At 42.4% G+C, this 22316-nt stretch overlaps 1 protein-coding gene and 1 long non-coding RNA gene across 2 annotated transcripts in view; one reads left to right on the plus strand and one right to left on the minus strand.

The window, feature by feature from the left end:
• The window catches only part of Nmdar2 (NMDA receptor 2), a 245527-nt gene that overhangs the window by 55121 nt on the left and 168090 nt on the right, over positions 1-22316 (plus strand). Inside the window, exon 2 of the mRNA XM_050177057.3 lies at positions 6033-6119. The gene's annotated coding sequence lies outside the window, so the exon portion shown is untranslated. The remainder of the gene's footprint in view (positions 1-6032; positions 6120-22316) is intronic.
• Positions 16934-21650, minus strand: LOC126529240 (uncharacterized). The gene is made up of 3 exons (XR_007599194.2): positions 21362-21650; positions 19808-19843; positions 16934-17134 (listed from the first exon to the last, which is right to left on the minus strand). It is a non-coding gene; the product is annotated as an uncharacterized lncRNA (long non-coding RNA).

A 22316-nucleotide genomic window follows, 5' to 3' on the forward strand; every position in this document is an offset into this window, starting at 1 on the left:
TTGCATTCAATCGACTTTCTGTTGAAGTGTAGTTGAATGTAGTTCACGAGCTTTGTAAGGAAATGTAAAGCAACTCACAAGTTATCGGAGACGCCGTCACGTGATGGCTACGCTACGGATTAACTCAGAATATAGAATCGATTTAGATTAACTTAACCTGCGGATTAATCTATAGCTACAAGAGCGTTTTTGCGTTTCGGCCCCATCGCAACGCAGAATTCGTGGTCGGTAAAGGAAAACCCAAAACCTGCTGCTCAGGAAGACTATGCCATTGTCAGAGAGTAACCACGGCCGCTATATCGAAGATAAATTTTTACCTCAGGGGATCGTACCTGTAAAAACATGGGAACAAAGAAACATTTCCTGCTAGGTAACCACTGCACCGATTTTGATGAAAATGTTTGCTGTTAAAATAAAAATGTTACAGTCTGTCGACTGTATCAAGCAGACGTTTTCATATAGACCCTCAACCTTCTTTTGAAAGATTTTTGGAAATAGCAAAATTACAAAATGCTCGAGTATCAGGTTTACAGCTCTTTGACTGGAGAATAAGCTATGAAGCAACGATCCTACAAACTGAACCGGCTGAGGCATGTTTTTCGGGCTTACAAATTTTACGCTCTTTCTAAAGAAGATTACTTGTGAGTGTTTGTAGAATTCAGCTTTCTTCTTAAATGCAATATAGTTTTTTTTCTACAGTGAAGCTGTTTATTGCTAGGGATATTGCAGGAGTGGGAGTTGTGCAGCATGCAAGTGGTACAATTACGCACACCACTTCAAATTGGTTTGGCGGTGTTGTAAGTATTATTACATTTCACATGCATTTAATAGTGCATAAGGAATTGGCCTCGGGCTAAAGCTTCCTCTTAACAGTGACTTTTAGAGAACAACAACAAAGCAAAAATCGCTCGCAGAACCCCCGCGCCAGTACGAAGTTCCATTTCACAAAAGCTTGCAGCCACCAAGCAAGTTCGCAAGTGCATTTTTTTCCACAGTGAGTCAGTAAAAAAAAAAAAGAAATTCATAGCTTTGGAGTGCCCGGCACACGTTTTAGGAAGAACTCAGTATATGCTTACTACATTGCTTGCAAAGAAATAGCTGTATACAACAGGAACGTTAGCGCTTTGGTCAAAATCCTTTGGATGTCTACGTTCATTTGCTTTTGAGAATGCATTCGTGGTACAAGAACGACATGAGCCCATTTTTCCTTTTTCTTCTTTGATAAGCATACGCGAGACATGTTTGCGAATAAAGGAAGACGGCCTGCCGAGCGATAGATCTTTTGAAGCGCGATCTGTGGAGTATACCGACGGCTACGATACACTCGATAAAAATCGAGCCCTTCTGGTTACGAGCATAAATCTTAGGCGGCTGAGCTATACGAATCCGAAAAAAAGAAAAGAAAACGAAACGCTTCACATCTTAAAAAGAAGAAAGTTTGAGTTCAGTCTGCGTGACAGTCGACATATTTTGCTCTGACATTCTTCAATCATGGAAAAAGCAATTTCCACGAGTACAGCTATAGCCTCCAGGTATAAAATTTTAAAACACGCTCTCTCGCGTCGGCTACTGCGCTCACGCAGGTAGCGCAGCGTTGAAAATTTTCAACCAACTGCTTACGTGTGTGCGCGCGTGCTGGGGCAAGAAATAAACGAAGAAAAGAATTGTGCTACGTTGACAGTGAAAATCTGTTGCGCACGAGCTTTTGGGGAGATTGTCGATGTGCCCGCCGGAGTACACCGAGGACCCAATGGCTGCTTGCTATCCGGACAGAGGCGACGCTCCCTTGTTTGTTTGTTTGCGTGTGCGTGCGCTTGTGTTACTTCTGCTCGCATTTGTGTTACTTCTGCTCGCGTTTGTATTACTTGTGCTCGCGTTTGTGTTACTTCTCCTCGCGCTTGTGTTACTTCTGCTCGCGTTTGTGTTACTTCTGCTCGCGTTTGTATTACTTCTGCTCACGTTTTTGTTACTTCTGCTCGCGTTTGTGTTACGTCTGCTCGCACGTCCCACATCATGAGATATTCATAGAAGGACAGGTCGATGGACGTTTGCGTCAACAACACCGCAGGGGTACAAGCCTCCGCCATATTGACACGATTACCGTTCCCCTGTCGTGGCGTCCCGCACTGGATTCACACAGCCCAACAGCGAGCATAAAAAAAAAGAAAAGCTGCCACAATGACTGAGAAGGAGGGGGGAAGTGGTGTGAAGACAGCATTGAGCCTCGGCTCGCCCTCTCATCTACTCCTTCGGCAGCCTGCTTGCTTTTAGCTGACGGTTTCTTATCTTCGTGCTGTGATATTCTCTCGGGCTTGTTCCCTCTCTTGTAACTGATACTTCCCGCGCCATTTACTTCTCAAGGCCTTCTTTCTTTTATCCCTTATTTTGAATCGCGAACTTCCATCTTCAATCTCAAACCTCCTGCTGTTTATTATTTGTCATTTTATTTCCGGGTCCTGAACCTCCTTTATTTTTTACGTGCATATTGCGTCTTCATTTTTTTGTTCTTTGCTTTCTGATGTACTTTGGTTTTGTCATTGACTTTTTGATGTGCGGCGTCAGCCGTCACTCGCTTTGCCTGTTCCGGGCAAACACGTATCCAGTAACGTGGTTCAAAGCTCTCTCTCTCAACCATCTCTGTCCCCCCCTCCCTTCCCCCCCTCCTTTTTATCCGAGCCTACTCCTGCCACTCCACATTTTTCCGTATATAGGGGAGAACAGTGCAAACAGGCGACTCCTTTTCGTTCCGCCTTCTACATTACCCAATATTTTTTTTCTCTATACTCTGCTCCTCTTGCTTATATTTTTCTTCCCGTCCCCCTCGGCTGTCCCTGTTCTGCGCTGTGCTTGGTGCGTATCCGCCGAGTGGCTTGCTTCCCCACATCAAGCTCACGTTCTGTGTCCACACCGCTTAACCTGCTCATTATGGTCTCGGAGCGAGAAGCCATTTTGTCCGGTGAGTGCACCGGTTAAGGGGGCGAGGGGGGGTAGAGGGGGAGTCGGGTACTCGTAAACAGATCCTCCGCACCTTTTCTTTTCCTGGATTTGTGTTTTTTATTTCCTCTACTTGGGCGATTCGGTTCTCGTGAGAAGACTACGTCGAAAACAGCGGGGTTTAGCTCACCCGAGCAGCAAGAATGTTGTCGAGGTATTCGTGCACTTCTGGACCGTCTTTCTCTGTAGTTTTACCAGTTTCCTTGCTTTTTTTTAAAGAAAGGAGGCCAATGTGGAAAAGAAAAAGCTGAGTGGGAAGGGGTGCTGGTCTAAGCAATGTCGTGTAGCGCTATGCACGTGTTACGTAACAGGATAGTTTTTTTTTTTCATCTTCTTTATGGTTTAGAAGACTGTACTTATCTAATTTCTCGAGAGACGGGTGCGGGAAGAGAGAGAGAGTTTTTCTTGCAACTCCTGCCTCCAGCAACAGCCGCCGCCTTGTCTCCGTTGCCGCGTATAGAGTGTGAGACGGAAATGTATATATCCTGTGGACAGACTTTCGTGCAGGCGTCGTCTTTCTGCTGTCTTAATGCAGCCTGCGTGGGAGCGGGCTGACGAAGCGCTCGCGCAGCTTTGTCACGTTAGTTACTGGCACGGTGGCTTCAGCACTTTAAGCGCGTAAGAGGTCTCGCAAGGACGTAATGTTCGGCTGAAGGTCATGTGACGACACTTGGGATAAGTAAAAAAAAAAAAAAAAACGATTCCTCAGCCCTTCCACTCTGTGAAGAAGGACGAACAGCGAAGCTGTGGTGTGGGTTGCCTCAGTCGATGCATATATATATATAGAATTACTATTATTATTAATATTACTAGTATTGAAAGACATGCAACACAAGTACATATTTTCACTGTGGCGTGATTTATTCTCAAATTTTTATGAAGTAGTGACGTGTGGAAATGCTGCCGCATGGCAGACGGGAATTCCACAATATTTACAGCTTCACTGTGAACTACGTGATTACGAAAAGTAGATAAAACTCGGCGTAATGTTAAATTCGTCTTAGGGGCTATATGCAGTTTAATTTGTTTCGGAATTTTTTCGATAAAACAAGTGTCACAGCCGTTTTCTGTAACCATACTCCTTCCGTAGACGGCCCTGCATTTACAGCAGACGGTAATTCTGTAACGCTAACAACTTCACTGTGAACTAACTAATTATGACAAGTAAATGAAACTGAGCGCAATGATAGAGTCGTCTTATCAGACAATTTCAGTATGATTTCCTTTTTCTCAACATACCTACATTGTATCGAAAGCTATACAGCATTCGCGAGAACCTGGAGACGAACATCTTTTTGGTGTCGACGCGACGCGTAGACGGGCGGACATAAGGTTGTTTCACATGGCGCGATTGGGGCGAAAAAAATCGTTCTACCGCGCACGTCGCAGAGCGATTTCCGCTCACAGCTTTCGCATGCGTTTGCGGCAGCGCGATTTCCGTCGCAGCGATGCGCAAGGTTGCCTCCTGCTCACGAAGTATCCACGCCTGCATCGTTAAATAAAAACGACATGGAAACTAGTCAAATATTCGAATTTTCCTATTATTATTCGATAATAGAATAGGTGCACAATGTTTTAACGTTTAAAAGCGTTACATATTTACGACCGCTTGCAGATACGGCGAGTGAGGCGCTGCACAGACCACAAGTATGAGCGTGCGGCTTGTGGGGCGTGGTTGGGGTGGTTCCGTTTAGTACACTCTGGTTTCGTTGTTACTATGGAAGCCACAACTTTTTTCCTGGATGAGCATTTGCTTTTGCAGAAGAACAAGCTACTATTGAATGTGCATGTATAAGCAGCTGGCACCATTTGCAGCGACGAAGAGGTTGACGACGGTGGCGATCAAGTTGGCACGTGCCTTATGTTGCGGCGGCGTCTGCTCCCGACCTGGATATCGTGCAGCTTCTACTTTTAAACGAATTGTGTAAGCGGAAGAAAAAAAAATGTTTATGAAGCTTCCAAGCCGCAGTCGCTGGTGGGCACGCCCTATTAAAGCATAACTAAAACTGGCGCTCGACATTGCTCCACAGAGCTACCAACGCGCGGTAAAACGGGAAAGCTATTTTGACGGCGCTTTGTCTAGTCACACATTGCCCCTCCCACATCGCGCCGATCGCTGCGACTGAGCGACGGCGCGACCAACTTGTTGGAATCCAGTCGCGGAGAGCCCATGGCGTCGCGGCGGTCGCTGAGCGACGGAATTCGCTGGGTCGCTGAGCGAAAATCGCGCCATGTGAAACAGCCTATAGACGGCCAACGTAGACGTAGACGACGTAGACGGATGGAAGGTTGCTATATACAGCTTCGCAGCAAGCAAAAAAAACAACAAACAAAACAAAAAGGCAAACTAACGAACAGATGCATGAGTTGTGTATTTTGATAAAGTTGAATGTCTTTCGTTACTTCATATCTGTTTTGATCTGGTGGTCACCTGTCCTGAGTAGACTCAATGAAAACGAAAAGTACGTCTTAAAATACTATTCCTACAGAATTGTAAGTATCACGACTCAGGGAAACACAATGCTAGAAGTGATAAAAACTTTGGAAATGTGAAGGTATGAGGATTGCCACCAGTGAGTTTGAGTGAAAAAAGTAAACTCTGCAGGGATGTAGCTGAGGACATATCCTTGTTTATCGGCAACATTGTGGAACTCATATGAAAAAAAAAGCGTGTTTCTTCCGATCGCAGGTTCAGGCATCTTACAACCAAACACTTTTGAAAGATTGTAGTTGAATATTTTGTTGGCGGAACCACGTCGCATGCTTTATGTAGTGTTAATAAACTCATCGGCATCATGGGCTATTCCCCTCGAATTGCTACGCTTTTTTTGTTGTGCTTTTGCCTATTCCTATACGCGGGAATGCCGTTAAACAATACATGAACGTCATCGTTGTACTGATGATCTGAGGGTTTCTTTGTAATTGTTGTTGTCATTTCTATACTGTTATGCCATTGTATTCGCGTCCAGTGCAATACACTCTTTCTTCTAGCCAATGGATTTGCGCCATGTGTGATAGTGAACATATCTTTTTTTCAGACCCGGAGGGGGAGGCTTGGAGTGACGAACACAAGGATTGGTTCTTCCTCGCCCTCGTCAATGTTTGTTCTTATTGCCACCCACTGAGTAAGTTCCAACTCTTCCAACAACGGACCTTGCTAATATGGTTTTTGTTACAACAACAACAACAACAACAACAACAACAAAGTCATAAGTCTGCATGGTGCACGCAGCAGTCACAGCGTAGGCTGGAGGAGCGCCTCCAAAGGAGCTCTATTTTCGCCACCACGCACTACCGCGTCTTCGCGGCGAAAGCTCTTTGCGTCGTTTTCGCGAGAAGGATCTGAACTGTCCGCCCGGCATCGACGGCAAGCTGCGGCTTGCGCTGCGGTTTGTCCTGCTCTATGCACAATAGTCTGCTTACCCCGATGTGGCTTCTGGCTTTCGTATTTTTCTTTTGCATTGAATACTTCATGATTTAGTTACTATTAGCGCATGCCTTGTCCGGATGATTGCAGGGATGTATGCCAACTGCATCAAAAAGAACAACTATGAATTCACTAACCTAGCCAAACCATTGCGGCTTCTTTGTCCTGGCACCTCTTCTCAAAGGAAATTAACCTGGATTTCATTTAGTTTGAGCATATTTTATTGCGCACTATAACAACCGAGAACTTGGAGGGCGCAGGACAGTTTTAATTGGTTTCGTGTCATTGAATTTGAATAAGTTAACTAACTAAATAACCAACCAAAATCAACTAAGTAACTTGGTACTTGCGGAATACCAATTCTGTGATCCTCGCTAGGAAATGCGTTCGCCACGCTACAAGAACGGTCAGCCTGAAAAACAAACTATTTCGAAAATGCCTAAGTTCTACATTACAACATAATTAGTGCTTTGACAAATCATCAACCGAAAATCAAAATTATTCAGAACTCTAACAAATGGCTTCTTCACTTTGTATTCAGGTTCGAGATATTTCTGGGTCTCCATTTTCTGTTCGTTTTTTTATTGGTGTTTAGCGCAGAGCACTCAGCGCTGATTACATAACCCGCTTATCTGATCGACTAATTAAGCCTATTGTTCGAGCTCCAGTCATTCGCCATATCCAAGCGACCAGTCAACAAAGAAGTGAAACATGAAGCGAACAGTGCGCGGATGTTAAATAAACACCTTCACTTTGTTCCAACGTTACGCACATAAACAGAGAATGCGTGACGTAATTGAGTCGAGGTGCTTCCCCTCGCAACGTAACCTTTCTGAATAATTGGCCATTTCAGTGAATCATAACGTCATTTGTAAACCACGAATTCGGACAGCTAAATTGATTAACGATTAGCGGCAGTCAGACAAGGCTGCTTTGAACATGCAGCTCTGTTTTCGCATGCGTTCACACTTCACCTAATTGGCTGCAAACGTGAAATCGCAGATCCGCTGAAAAAAAAAAATTAACACGGCGCATTTGTACTTCGCACCCAGATGTCAGGTTCGAACGCAGGAGCGACATAATGATACGTACTTGCAAGCATCAGGCAGTGGTGAAGCCTTCGTTAGGGGCGAAGGCTTACTTAGAGAGCTTTAGTTTATATACTTGGGAGCACAGAATTGTTTTCTCCCTGTTGTAGCCGATGTTGATGTCAGGATGATACTTGTTCCTTTTGAAAGCCGATATCTACTGACAGCAGGTAGATTTTTTTTTAACCAAGGCTGTCACGTTTTCTTTATTAAGCGAACTGTGTGATAAGGAGCGCTAATTCTCTCGTACTCATATTTCGTACACAGGTGTCATTTCGCGCGTGCCTGCTGTTTTTGAAATACCACGGTTACGTGCAGTACCCGCTTGTTCCTTCCGGTAGATGTACCAGTGCGGATTTTACGCGCAAGCGTACATGACCCGCCAGTGAAATCGGCTAATGTATGTTCGATGCCCCGAGGGAAGGGAGCGGCGGAGGAGGAAGGCGCCTGGAGGAGGAGAAGAGAATGGCGCGTCGGGGAAAGTAGGAAGGAGCGCGCTGAGCGCGCGGCATGCCCACGTTACCCAGAGGAAAGTCTAGGTGGCGTTGAGTGCCCTTACAAAAAAAATTGTTGAAAGGTTATTGACGTATCATTGTTCAACGTCAACAAATGACCTTGAAAGATCATCGAGGAATTGTTGAAACATCATTGAGGAAATTGTTGACAAGTGTTGATAATTGGCCCGCGACATTCACCAGAAACATCATTGTGGCCTCTCAATTTGAAAGATCATTGGCATATCGTTGAAACTATGGTGTACTTCAATGCTGAAAGCCCATTGAAGCATTGTTGAAGATGTGTTGTTTGTCAATGTTGAAACCCAATTGACGTATTGTTGAAATGTGTTGTTTGTCAATGTTGAAAGCCCATTGAAGCATTGTTGAAGCTCAAAATTGAAAGCCCATTGAGGTATTGTTGAAATGTGTTGTTTGTCAATGTTGAAAGCCCATTGAAGCATTGTTGAAGATGTGTTCAGTCTCAAAATTGAAAGCCCATTGACGTATTGTTGAAATGTGTTGTTCGTCAATATTGAAAGCCCATGGAAGAATTGTTGCAGATCTGTTGAACATCAACACAAATTATGTTGAAATCCCTTTATGCCCCACTGGGTATTTAGCAGTTTAAACCTGCACTTACCTTAAGATACTGCTGAGCTATGTTGCATATAATTACCTTTGATGTCACGTTGGTATGTTTGCTGTGAGAGGATAGGGATAAAATTTAAATACAGCCGTTTTGTATCGCAGGCCTCTGTCACCCTGGGCTCAAAACATGCTCCTAGATTGGCTGTAATAAGACGTATTGCAAAACTGCTAGCAGTACTATTATGCCACTTTTTTCAATTGTCAGAGTGAATGGTCCTCCACAAAACTAAGAGTGCTGAACTGATGCAGACAAAAACCATTTTTCTAGGTGAACTGTTTATTTGTAACCAAACATCTGTGTAAATGTACAACCATTTGTAGTTTGAGAACATCAGAAACTTAAAAACTATTGCACAGTACAAACTTCCTGCAGCTTGACACCATAACGAAATTGAATACTGAAGGTGTAGTATGTGTGGCCTTCAAGTAAAACACATTTCCCAAAAGAAATAAATTTAAAAAAATAAATACCTAAATAAATAAATGTAGAAGCAGACCGACATGACTGTCAATAAGAACACTCAAAAAGGTACTTGCTTTCTCTATTAGGGAGCCAGTGGTACTATTACCATGGCACGATTTGCTTGAGCCCACCGCACTCAAATGAGACCTGATATGCAGGGTGGTTATCTTTAAGTTTCATGGAATTTATTAAACACGGACTGTTGCAGCTAACACAATTCTAGATACAGAGTGCCAAACATTACTTGCATGAGAAATCAAGACACCATAGTCAGCTGATTAAGAAAAACTCAGTTCCTAATAAAGTTTTTACGAATTGTAGACGGTAATTTTACAAGGTGTATGCACTAAGAACGAACTTCCAGAATGACACCAGTAACGAGACACATGCCATCAAACTGGCTGTAGAAATGCACTGCTGTAGCACTTCTTTGTTAACAAAACGCACTGTTATGCATTGAAGCACAAAAGTAACCGGAATGCCCATGTATTTCTCTCACATTTATGAAAAAATCTCGCAACTGGTAACACCCTGGAAATTAATTTCAAGTGAATATGTCTTTCAACCTCACTGGCTACAATTTGCAAACTGAAATATGTGCCGTGATGTTTAAGTGAATTAATAAATTTATGAGAATCAGTTTAATGTTTCCATTTCTTGTGCTAGTAATGTCCACCTCTGAATAATCCAGCTCAAGAAGAAAAATTATGCTACCTGGCACAGACAACTTTAAAAAAATCTGTAAAACTGAAAAAGGACCACTGTACAATCCTTATTTGCTGGTTGAATAGTGTGTGCCAATTTCAGTAAACCTTACATACTTCTGAAATATGGCAATCACAATAAGTGATGCTTATGGGAGCAGTTTATTATGCTGCATTGCTGTTGCATGATACAGTTGCGTTTTCTGCCATGATAACGTTCCTGCGCAGGTCATTCCATATCAAGCGACTTATTCATATTAACTACTTCAGATTTTTATATGAAAAAAAAAACTATTAGTGATGTGCTGGAATAAAACAAAGTTACTCCTTTTGTGAGTTCAATTTTATTCACTGTCACAAAAAATAACGAAAGAATTCAGAAAAAGATATGGTTTCATGCAAACATGAAAGGCACATCATTGCCATGACCGGAGATTTTTTGTTGCATTTTAAATTTAAGCCGACTTATACCTAATAATTTTTACTCATGTATTTTAGATAGCAATAAACCATGTTTACAAAGCTATGTAAAATGCAGTTTTTACTGAACTCTGACAATGGCGCAGATGCACTTGCAGGTGTGCGATTCCATGCCGAATCGACCAGTGTTTTTTGACACCACACATATAGCTGAAACATTGCCATGTGTTTACTAGAGTTCAAAACTCGTTGCCCACTTTTATTAATTTTTGCCAGATATTTTGTAGCATTTTGGTGACAGTTTAGTTTTCCTGCTCAGCTGAGCTAGAGGACATCAATCAACATTCTTTTTCAAATGCACATTGTATTGATCGAGGCCTTCAAATGGTGTGCGTGCAAATACGGTGAAGTGATGCAACTGCCAAAATAGCCAATTTTTCAAATATTTGAATACTTCAATTGCTTTTGGCACCGGCAAAAATGAGTCAAATTGCAATCCGTTAGATTTTTTTTCGTAACGAAAAATTCACAGGACAGAACTTAAATACAGAATGGTAGTCCAAGTGACATAGTATAGCAAAAAAATATGTGCAGCTTTGAAGGTTCAGCTGATCGCCTGTAAAAAAAAAACAAATTCTAATCTTTTGCAAGAAGCTTCATGTTGAAGGAAAAAACAGCTTTCGTAGTTGGCCAAAAAATATGTGATACATTATTGGATAGCTCTACATGTCTACTATGCATGTGTGAAGTTAAAGAAGGCATTATTTTTAAATGCGAGAAATTCTTTTTTGAAATTTTGTCAGCACCGACTTTTCTCGGATGTGCGCACAGCTTGCCGGCTGGGAATGCACACGACAAAGCTGGCTTTGTCTCCACACAGACGACAGAGAAGCGGTGTTAGGGTCTGCATTTTATTGCCAAGGGCCACATGCTCTAACGCAACGAGGCTTGTGTTTGGTGTGGGCCAGGTAAACCATACAGCCATTGCACATAAACTATCAATACAAGGTCTGTTAGAAAAGTATCTGACCTTTGGCTGAAGAAAAAAAAACTGGCATAACTGGAGCGTTGGAAACCTAATCACCCTCAAAGTAGTCTCCTTGGGACTCCAGTCACTTCTCCCAGCAGTGCTGCCATTGTTAGAAGCATTCCGAGAAGGCCTCTTTCAGAACGGAGTTTAGCTCAGCTGTCGTTGCAGCCATAATGTCTTCTCTTGTCTGAAATCGCGCTTCTTTCAATGGCCTCTTGATTTTGGGAAACAGCCAGAAGTCGCAGGGGGCCACATCAGGAGAGTAAGGAGCCTGTCGAACTACAGGAGTCTGGTTATTCGCCAAAAAAGTCTGAATCAAGTGCGAGAAAAGCATTGTCGTCATGGATGCGCCAATTTCCTGTTGACAACTTCGGTATCTTGCGCCACACAGCATCACAGAGGCCATGGAGGACATCCCTGTAGTAGTCTTTAGTGATTGTTTGACCCTGTGGTGTGTACCCGTGGTGTACCACACTGCGGAAGTCAAAGAAAGCAGTCAGCAACACTTTAACGTTGATGCGCACTTAGCGGTCTTTGGTTAGTGACGTGTAATGCTTCCACTGTAATGACTGGGATTTGGTTTCCGGGTCGTAAACATACCCCCAAGACTTGTCACCAGTGATTATGGTGTTCATGAAGTTGGGGTCACTGTTTGTGGAATCCAGCATGTCTGTGAGACTTCAACACGAAGTTGCTTTAGCTCCATCATGAGCAGTTTGGGAACGAATTTCGGTGCAACTCTCTTCATGGCCAAATCTTCAGTGATAATGGAATGTGGATAAAATGTGCTGATGCCCACCTCTACCACAATTTCTTGGATAGTCACACGACAGTCCCACATCACCACGGGGTTCACTTCGGCAATGACCTGGTCATTTCGGCATGTTGATGGCCGACTGGAGCATGGCTCGCTCTCCACCGATGCGTGGCCGTCTTTAAACTGGTTGTACCACTCCTTAATCTGTGTGCTGCTCATAGCATAGTCACCAAAAGCAGTCTGAATGTTCGGAATGGTTTCCACTTGGCTGTCGCCCAGTTTCTGGCAAAATTTGATGCAGTAGCACTGCTCCAGTCACTCCGCCATTTTCCTTGCAATAAAAAACCGACGAGAGCACTGTGTACTACCTCATTCAAATGCTGCGTCCCAGCAAGTCACGCTATTGGCAGGCAGGAAAAAATTCGTGCATGCGCACAAAGGTTCAAGGGCGGCTGATGAAAATGCACTTGTTACATATTCATCAGGTGTTCGTAAAGAAAGGTCAAATACTTTTCTAACAGACCTCGTACGTATTAAATACGTGAGGGAATCCTGCAGTGCTAAAAGATATGGTTCGTGCAGTTTACAAAAAGAAATATCAGCTATTATGTAGACAGTAAATCCAGAAAGAGCACTGATATTGTTTATACAAAGCCTTTAAAAGGGCATGTCGCAGTGCAATGCAACATAGAGGGAGCAGGACACTTTGTGCCCTGCTCCCTGAAGCCCAATGACGATGCAAGTAGAAAACACCTTCATAATTAGGACTGAAAACCTACATGAGTACGAACAAATTCTTGTGGTGTTGTTTGCTACCACTGTTTTAGAGCCGGAACATTCTCATCTATAAGTCATATGTGCCATGTTTAGTCTGATGTGGTCAGACACCATTGGCAACCACTTCTTGTGTTCATGTTAAAAAAATACGAATTGAGACTGCAGCTGCAGCGCTAGACGTCACCTGCCTTCGCAATGATAAAAAAGGCAGTCAGTTTGTTGAATAGTTCTTGTGGCTAATTATATTAACAATATTTCCTTACTAGATGACATGGCTTCATATATTTATGCTATATTTATGCTGTATGTGTGATCCACAAATCAACATTATAAAAAATAATTTATCGCACTTAAACAATAATACCTTTTTGTTACTTGTCACATGTATAGCAGACATGTAGGGCTGTGTAACGATGGGCGACATATACTTTTGTGCCAACCACCAAAGCTAATTTTTTTACCTTCAACACGAAGCTTCTTGCAAAAAATTTGAACTTTACAATTTTTTAGCTGATCATCTGAACCTCTAAGGCTTGAAATATTTTGCAGCTATCCCAAGTCAACCAGTCTGATTTTATATTTATTTTGTGCCTTCTGTATTTCCCTATGTTAGAAGAAAATTCAAACTTTGCAAATTTTGGCACTCACACCACTTCAGTCTCTTGACATCAACACCATCTGAATATTTGGATCATACAATTTCCCTTTCAGAAGAAACGTGTATCAGTGCCTTCTAGCTTAGCTGGGCAAGAACAATAAATTTTTGCCAAAGTTCAAAAAAATTTTTGCGAAGGAAAATAAATGGGGAGCAAGAGTTTGGAGCTTCAACTATATCTGTGATGGTCAAAAGAACGTTGGTTGGTTGCCCTAGAACGACTCAAGTGTATGTACGAAAGCAAATTTTCTCATTGTACCTACTCAAAATCAAGCAAACTTGAAATGGTTTGCCATAATGGAACAGTTCTTGACAAAATTGGGTGGTTTGGCATGAAATGGCTTAAGATACTTAAAAAATATACTAATAAGGAAACACTTTCCTTACTAGAACCATACCAAAAACTAACATAAAAATGTAGTGAACTATAACAAAGCACAGCACTTGTATTCTGGATTGAGCAATCCAATGTGGACCTCTCAGGAGACTAGCATAATTAACATAAATAAAATTAACATAAAAATGTGAAGGCATAGAAAGGCACAACATTTGTAAGCTCATTTGAGAAATCCAAATTGGGCCCTTCAGGAGACTAACACAGAACATAAAAATGTCGAGAGTTACAAAAGCACAACACTTGTGTTTTGGTTTGAGCTGTCCAACTTGGGCTCTTGAGAGGTTATTGGTCCCATGCGAGAAGCGAGGCCACAGTTCTTTACATAGGGCATGTTGGTACCAGGCATGTTGGTACCAAGCCTGCAAAAACAAGAAGCCAGAACAAGTTTTAAAAAGCACCTTCAAATGCAAAAGAATGGCATGCAATCTGCCCTCGTTATAACGAAACTGATTTATGTATTTGTGTTGCTTTAGTCCAACTTTCCACGGGTACAGCTTTACAGCATGACCATTTAAATTTATTCAGTGCGGCACAGGACTCCACTAAGTGTCAAATGCAGGAAAGGGCAAAGAGGAACAAAACACTGTAGCAAAATAACTTTATGAATATCCTCAATGTCAAAGATGTGAGCTTTGCTTGCTGAGAAACGAAATGGTGAAACAAATTCATGTCGTTCATAAATAAACCTGAACTGACAACTAAAATTATTTCTTGTAACTTTCATAATTAAAATTTGCTGCACTTCACTGTGCTTTTCCATGCTCCAAATACGATACTGTCATGTCACTACAACTGAGTGTAGCTTCATTTGATGTTAGGTTTCCTGAGTTCACATGCAATCGGAATGTACTTCTCGCCTTACAATGACTTAAGACTTTCTACATTAAAGAAGACACTGCTTATAGTGAAGTATGTTTTCTGCCTCGACGACTCAATTACTGTTCTAATGAGGATTCCGTGTAGTGCACCAAGCTGCTTAGCATGACACATGCAGAATGTGACAGAGACGAAGAAATGCCGTCTTTTAAGAGCCATATGCGATAGGACTGACTTCTTTAACCCTTTTAGGGTTCACTGCCGTACATCTGTGGCTGTGATGGAACGTTCTGAAAAAAATTTGCCTTTTCAGAACAAAGTGTTGCCTAGCATCCCACTGGAGGTGCTGCAACCTTCTGAGACTTCTAGAAAATATTCTTATAGTGCTGTCGCTCCTTGGGTTTCTCCAAAACTGATTTTTCACCTAGCTCCTTGGTGTCTGTCATTGCAGTAATTTGGGAGTGTTGCCACAAGTTTTTTGTAAGTTTCATTACACAAAAAAATTATGCTGCTTTATCCTGCATAAAAAAATAAAACATGTAAAACTGCAAATACTGAAATGGTATTGCCACTTTATTGTTATTTAAAAATATTATTTACCAGTTTATTTTCTCGGAATGTCACTCTGAAGAACTTAAATCTGCAATAAAAATATTAAGGGTGCGCGAAAAGTGATTTTTGAGGCTGAACCGAATAATGCTAGAAGCAAATCAAATAATGGATAGTTTCTGAATAATGAACAGCTGATATCACAATTAATGTAAGATGAGGCTCACATCCTAGTATTATTAAAGTTAGCAAGTTTCTGTCATTGTTATGTTATGAAAAGCTGTTTATTAAAAGCACAAATGGAGCAGCAGAAAGTTTCGTCACATGCACAGGACTCTTCAGTAAGCATAAATGATTGCTGTACAGCCTCTAAAGTACAGCTACTGAAGTAACGTAGCCTGGTCTGCTATTAGAAGTTGTTACGTTTTATGTCTACACTATGTTATTGGAGGCGAGAATTTACCGTACTTTGGCTCAAATTTCATGTTTTATTGGTGTTTCGAAATATTAGAATACTCGCATTTACAAATAGTGACCATTCAAAGACTAAATTGAATAGGACACTATTCAATTCGAAAGTTTTGATTATTTGCACACCACAAAAAATACATAACTCCTAAATTAGAGAGGCATATTTCTCCCCAAAATGTGATCCTCAACGGGCTAAACAAGAGTGACAGAAAAGCCCATTCATCTTTTTGATTAATTTAAGCCCATAATCTACTTGGCAATGGTTCATAATAACCCTGTTAACAGGTAGGTGAAGTAAGGAAGCAGGAATCTATTCTAACAATTTCAGAATGGGAGTAGTGGACATGTCCGATGGTCTGTAAGAAGCTTTATACATTAGGCCCCAAGACCCTATTCTCAATTTATTGAAGTATATGGGGAAAAGCCACATAAATATTTTTTTCATATCTTAGAATACACATAAATATTTTTTTCATATCTTAGAATACAAAGTGATAAAGTGTGCGTTAATAAATACGAGTCATAGGTTAAGTGGTTAGAATGAGTAAGCGCCCACTAAACGTAGTACTGTTGACAGCAATGCTTGCAACTCTGTCCCTGTTGTTTCTTTGATTGAAACAACCAAAAGAAAATTGCCACACCACTCAGGTTCCCTCTGCTAAAAGGCTGCTGTCTGGCATCACATGGACCTCCTTCAATATAGGAGCAACCTTAATTCAATGTGGTCTGTTAAAATTGGTGAAACTACTGTTTCACATCTCAGAACCTGGAGAGCTGTTTTAACTTCTGCAATTTGGTGAACATGCTCCTGCTCGAGCTGAGCAGTAACCACACTAGAGCATACCTTCTCCGCAATTCGCGTATTAGAATAACATTTTCAGGCTAACTAAACATGTCCTCCATGCCAATAGATTTGGAGCGTGCTTCACAGACAACTATTCCTTGCAATGACAGCCAAGCAACACTGCTAATGCGCAAATGCAGCTCATTTTTTGTGGTGGAGCCTCTAAAAACTTTCAGCAGTGAAGGCAGCTTTTAAATTTTAGAACCATTTGAGTATGGCGGCATTACGCACTTAAGATCGTACGAACAGTCAATCCAAATAGTAGGCTATTGTCACATACAATTGCACACATGGGCTACTTGAAAGTCGTTTGTTATGCCAATGGCAAGTTCATAATTTTAGAAAAAAATGTGAATGTAACAATGCAACCAGACAGGATATATGGTACTTGCCTATAACAGCACTGACCCTGGTGGGGTCAAGAGCCTTTTTTGCCCCTTGGTGTTATTTCCAAAGCCCAAATGGCCCATGAGCTCCTCCTCTGTGAACACATGGTGAAGCAAGGCCCTTGCAAACTTTCCTGGTCTACCATGGCAGGCCATGGTAAACTGTGCCAGGATAACCTTCTCAATGTGCACTCCTTCAACCTATGTGAACCTGCATGTTTAAGTAAATGTTAGCAAAACAGTTTTAAGCATTTCAAGCACATTCACACAACAGCCCTACTGCAAATAAATTACAAAAGTACCTGTTGCAAATCTAGATTGCTAAACTTGACTTCTTACAAGCTTCTTATGCTGTCTGGACGCCACATGTTTCAGAAAAACAATCCAGCACAAACAAGAATAATAAGCCAAAGTATCCAAACATATAGTACTTGAAAAAGGGGAGTACCAGCGAAACACAAATGACACGCACACAAGGAAACGGCATTAGACACGGACGGACGTTGGGACGGACCAGCGTCCATCCCTGTCTAACGCCTTTTACGTGTGTGCGCGTCCTTTGTTTTGCTGGTACCCCCCTTTTTCAAGTTCATCACGCACCAACTGGCCCAAGAGCTTGCGCTAATGCACATCTAGTACTATTTATTGTGATTACCATTTTTAGGATACTTCATATTTTCAGGTGTTTGTCTCTATTTTCCCATCCAATTGTGTCAATAGGTAGTCCATGGTCTAATGGGGAGATTGGGCTGCTATGTTAAGGGAAGAGTTCAAAATCAACCGTTGGAACAGCTTGGGTGACTGGGTATGCGACCCTGGGCATATGCCACTTTTCAATGAATCTCCTTCCCGCTATCTTGGGCAACTGCTGCTGCTTGTGTTGGCAAGCAGCATTAGGAGCTCAAAGAGGGACATGATTGTCGATCATTACTAAGATTACCACTACACGTCACGTTAGCTTGCTGTGCTGCAGAAGTAATATGCGAGATTCCACTCCACTGTATGAAATGTACATAAGCTGCAAGGACAGTATGTGCCAACCACCACCTCAATTAAATTAATCGACTCGCAAAGCACAGGCTGCACAAGATCACGGAGTGAACTCAGAAGTTTGTGGACAGTCAGTTGATGTCCACGTCAGGGACCTCTAGGGAAACTCAGTCATTTCCTCGATGTGCATCATCGTGCCGTCATACATTGTATTACAATTCTGTCTGTCTCGTACCACCGTTCTAATAGTCATCATGTATCACCACAATTCAAAATATAAATAGACACTTATATCTACTCTTTATTTAATCTTTATGGAGAATACTTTGAGCATGAGTTTTTGCAAACATCATGAATTCTACAGCTTAAAGGTGCACTAAAGCAAAATTAAATTAATTAAATTCTGGCGTATTAAGTGCCAAAACGATAATCTGATGTTTAGGCACGCCTTAGTGGGGAACTCTGGACTAATTTTTACCAAATCAGGCTGCAAGGTACCTGGGCAGTTTTGTATTTCACCTCCATCAAAATGCGGCTGTTTGATCCTGTGACCTCGTGCTTAGCGGAGCTGTGCCAACACCCCTAAGCAACTACGGCATGAAAGCACTAAAGAGAAAAATTATTTTAGATGTATCTGTACATGACCTTCCTACAATTCAAGAGATTCACTCATACCGTGACAAGAGGCTGAGTAAACTGTAAAAGCAGCAAGAGGAAAGATTGGTGGCAGTGCTGCCTTGAAGTTACCACACCCGCTTGCTGTGACGTCATGGATTTTGATGATGTCTGTTGAGGTGTAGCAATTTTTTTTACAAATAAAGATGTTCTTCATCGTATTCCAAAAACCCAAAATAAAAAGCGTCAGGAACTTTTACAGAACCAATACAGCCCAAGTTTGAAAAAATACTTGGAATCCATGATGTGACAATGAGGTGTCAGCACAAAGATTTTGGGGCGATACTCAGAAAATTGAACTTTGAGCTTTATTTTCTCTAATAATCAAACAACTACCAAGAAAGTTACAGAAGTAGTTATTTAAGACGATGCTTTATTTTAAATTCATTTAAGGTGTCATTAGTGTCCCCTTAATACAAAACAAGGAATGCACTTGGCTGCGTAATAGGTTAACATGCATCACTGGTTCTCATTAAGGTAGGATTATCAGTATAGCAAAGGGCATGCACTGGCTGCTCCAGAGGGGAGCCCTTCCACTTCCCCTCAACCTCCCAATTTCCAATTTCTTTATGAGCAGTGATGCAATTTCTGTATCTTAACGAGACATAATGCCAAGGAGATTAAAAATGCCATGCTGGCTACAGCATGTGGTGACCGGCACTTCACACCGTCCAGCTCGGCATCAATCTTTTTGGAATTTGGCCCTTGAAATGCAGAAAGCCCCGATCGCTGCTCGTTCTTCAGCCAACTTTCTCAAAGGGTGCTGCTGTTCTGGTTTGATACCTCTAGCTGTGCACTGCTGTATGATGTAGGTCATAATACCTTCGTTCTGGTAAAACTAGAAAGATGTGCACTCTAGTTAGTTAGAGGGGCGTTCAGAAACTTAGTGTGCACTAATGTCCACACTAAGTTTCTGAACGCCCCTCTCATATCAGGCATATACACTGAAAACGGCACATTCCGCGTTTAATATGTTCACAAGTGACAATGAAATTCACTCCCAGTCCCGGTGCAGTTGCAAAGTCTTTAAGCTGAGTGCTTAAAGGCACCGTGTCTCCTAATGAAGGCACTCTGCACCAATTGATCACTGGAGCAAATGCGTTGCAGTTGCATCAGCAATGTTGTTGTTTTTTCTGCTTCCTGCAATACATTTTCACGGTATCACTGTATTTGATCATCGTGACGCTACAGAATGGATGGCCAAAGAATTCACTTATACCGTTCCAGCTGGGGCCTCTCCCAGCTCATTTTGAATCTGAAAAAAGATGTCACTATTAAAACGTGAAGCCACGATGCAGCAAAAGCGACAATCAAAAGAGCTACATGGACCATTAGGCTGACATAAATGGACGGATACAAATGACTAGTCATTGAATACACTAAAGTGTGGCCGCTCTTGCCAATGGCAGTGTGAGCTTGTCAAAAAATTTATTTCACATTCCTCTAGTTACTTTAACCATTATTTCCACGCATCTACTTAACTGTTATGGCCACATATTAAAGGCAGCTCCTTCATATAAAACCAGTGTTACATTCTTTTACTCCCCGTCTACCTGATGCTACTGAAGTTTTGCTTACTCTCAAAGAAAGAATTTCACAGAACTGCTCTTTCGACAAAGCATTATTCCAAGCTTGTGGCAAAGCGTGGTGATTTAGTTCACAACGATGCGCTCCCCTTTCAATCTGTTCACTCTATAGTGCTCTGATTCAAAGCAAAAATTGCTTTTCGACATAACTAGCTACTTCTATAGTCACAAGAAACAATGCTAATTATTGATGTTTATGTTGCCGATAACGTATACATGCCGCCTCGAAACACAGTGGGACGACAACGCAGATATGCCAGGCATCTCGTTCCTTTACTGATTTTGAAACTATTGTTAAATCAGTTACTGAAGTGCGAAAAGCTGCAATTTCACGAAATTACATTATTTTGAATGTTGTAGGACCTGGAGTGCCATGAAATCTGCCTTTCCGTGAATGCAAAGAGCGCCTACGCGAAGCCGTTTGGGCGAAGCACTCGATGGCGACGAACGGAGATCAAAAAATAAAGTTGAATGCGCGCGACCTGGGGGAAAACAAAACGCACGCGGTTGGCAAGGCGTATAAGTCGATGATTTCGCAGCACTCTGTGGCATCAACCCTATTGTATCTCACGTATCGCATGTACACCCTTGAAATTCTTTATTATTATTGCGCGACAGCCTCCTCTGTGTTTTCCGATCGCGCGAACATCGGCCGCACGGCGTGTCAGATAGTGGCCTTGAAGCACCGCGGAGTCACTCGATCCTGAAGGGAACAGCGCAACAGAATACACTTTCGCCAATCCCACCGCACCCCCCCCCCCCCCTTTTGCTGAAAGCTCGCTCACACGCCTTGTACTAGCGTGGCGCAAACGAAATATCTTCGATTACAGTACAGATCGGATGGTTTCACGTCGCATTGTTTTGCGCTCATTAATAAGGCTAACTCAATCGGTGCTCGAACACCGTATCAGAAATCATGGCGTACAACATGCCCTGTTTTAGGTGGCACCACATAGCTGCCTTACGTCACCACAAGCGGAGTGTAAAGTTAAACCAGGACAAAACTCCACGTTATCTACCACAAATCTAGTGCTGTACAACCCATTCTCGCAACGGAAGGATAGTACTAGGAATGAAAACTAGAAAAGACGCGCGCGGAAGACACGCACAAGCGCTGAAATCATTTCCCCGCTTCCGTTCACCGCGTCGCAATGGACGAACAATGGGAATTCGAAACACTCACTCACCCTTGATGTCGCTGAGTCGGAGGCGATCATGGCGATCTTCGAGGCAACAAGTCCATAAAAAGCGAGCAACACGCAGGAATATTCCAAAGATGTCACAGCGAAGCACACAAAGAACACAGAAAACGCAGGAAACTCTCAAGCTAACGGCGTGCACGAACTCGCCGGAATGCGCCAAGCAGCAACATCGCAAACGCGCAATCATACATGTACACTCATACAAATACACGCTTATATTATCATAAATTGTACCATTGGATAACAAATTATGTAATCTCATGTTATTACTGAACAATTGTGGCGATTTGCAAGTGTATAAAAGTGTTTTGCTTCGCTTTTTTGATGAACTACTTTCTTTAGCGCAGTAACGCTGTGCACCGGCCGGAGCTAATGGCATGCGCGGGAAAAGGCGCCAAATTCAAACGTCACAAACGCCGCGCTAATTTGTGCGCGCAAAGTTTTCGTCGTTTGGATTTAAAAAAAAAAAAGTAATGCGTGCCGCAACCATGCGAACTGAACTATTGACCAGAAAAGTACAGAAACGTCGCTGTTTGTGCTTCTTATTTCGACGTCATGGCAAACTGCGGGCGGTCTGTCGTCCCATTCTTTAAACATTTGTGCGTGTGCTCCTGCGCTGTGCGATTTGTCACCGAGAACGTATAGCAGCGCAGATTGTGCTTGGTGGCCGAGCAGATTCCGAACACATTCGCCAGCACCCCGTCTAGGTCACAGAAAAGAATTTGGCCTCCATGTGAAATATGAGCACCATGTCGTACATATCGGCCAAGCTTTTCGTTTCGTTCTGTATAGCGCGCTAACGGGTAAGCGAAACGCACTCTGTAAAAACGATGTTCACTCCTTTCTCCGCCGCACCCACCGTGGTGGCATAGTGGCTGAGCTGTTGCTCTACTAACCCGAGTGCTTGGGATCTAATGCCGGCCGCGGCGGCTGCATTTCG

The sequence above is a fragment of the Dermacentor andersoni genome, chromosome 8, assembly GCF_023375885.2.
Source record: "Dermacentor andersoni chromosome 8, qqDerAnde1_hic_scaffold, whole genome shotgun sequence".
NCBI lineage: Eukaryota > Metazoa > Arthropoda > Arachnida > Ixodida > Ixodidae > Dermacentor > Dermacentor andersoni.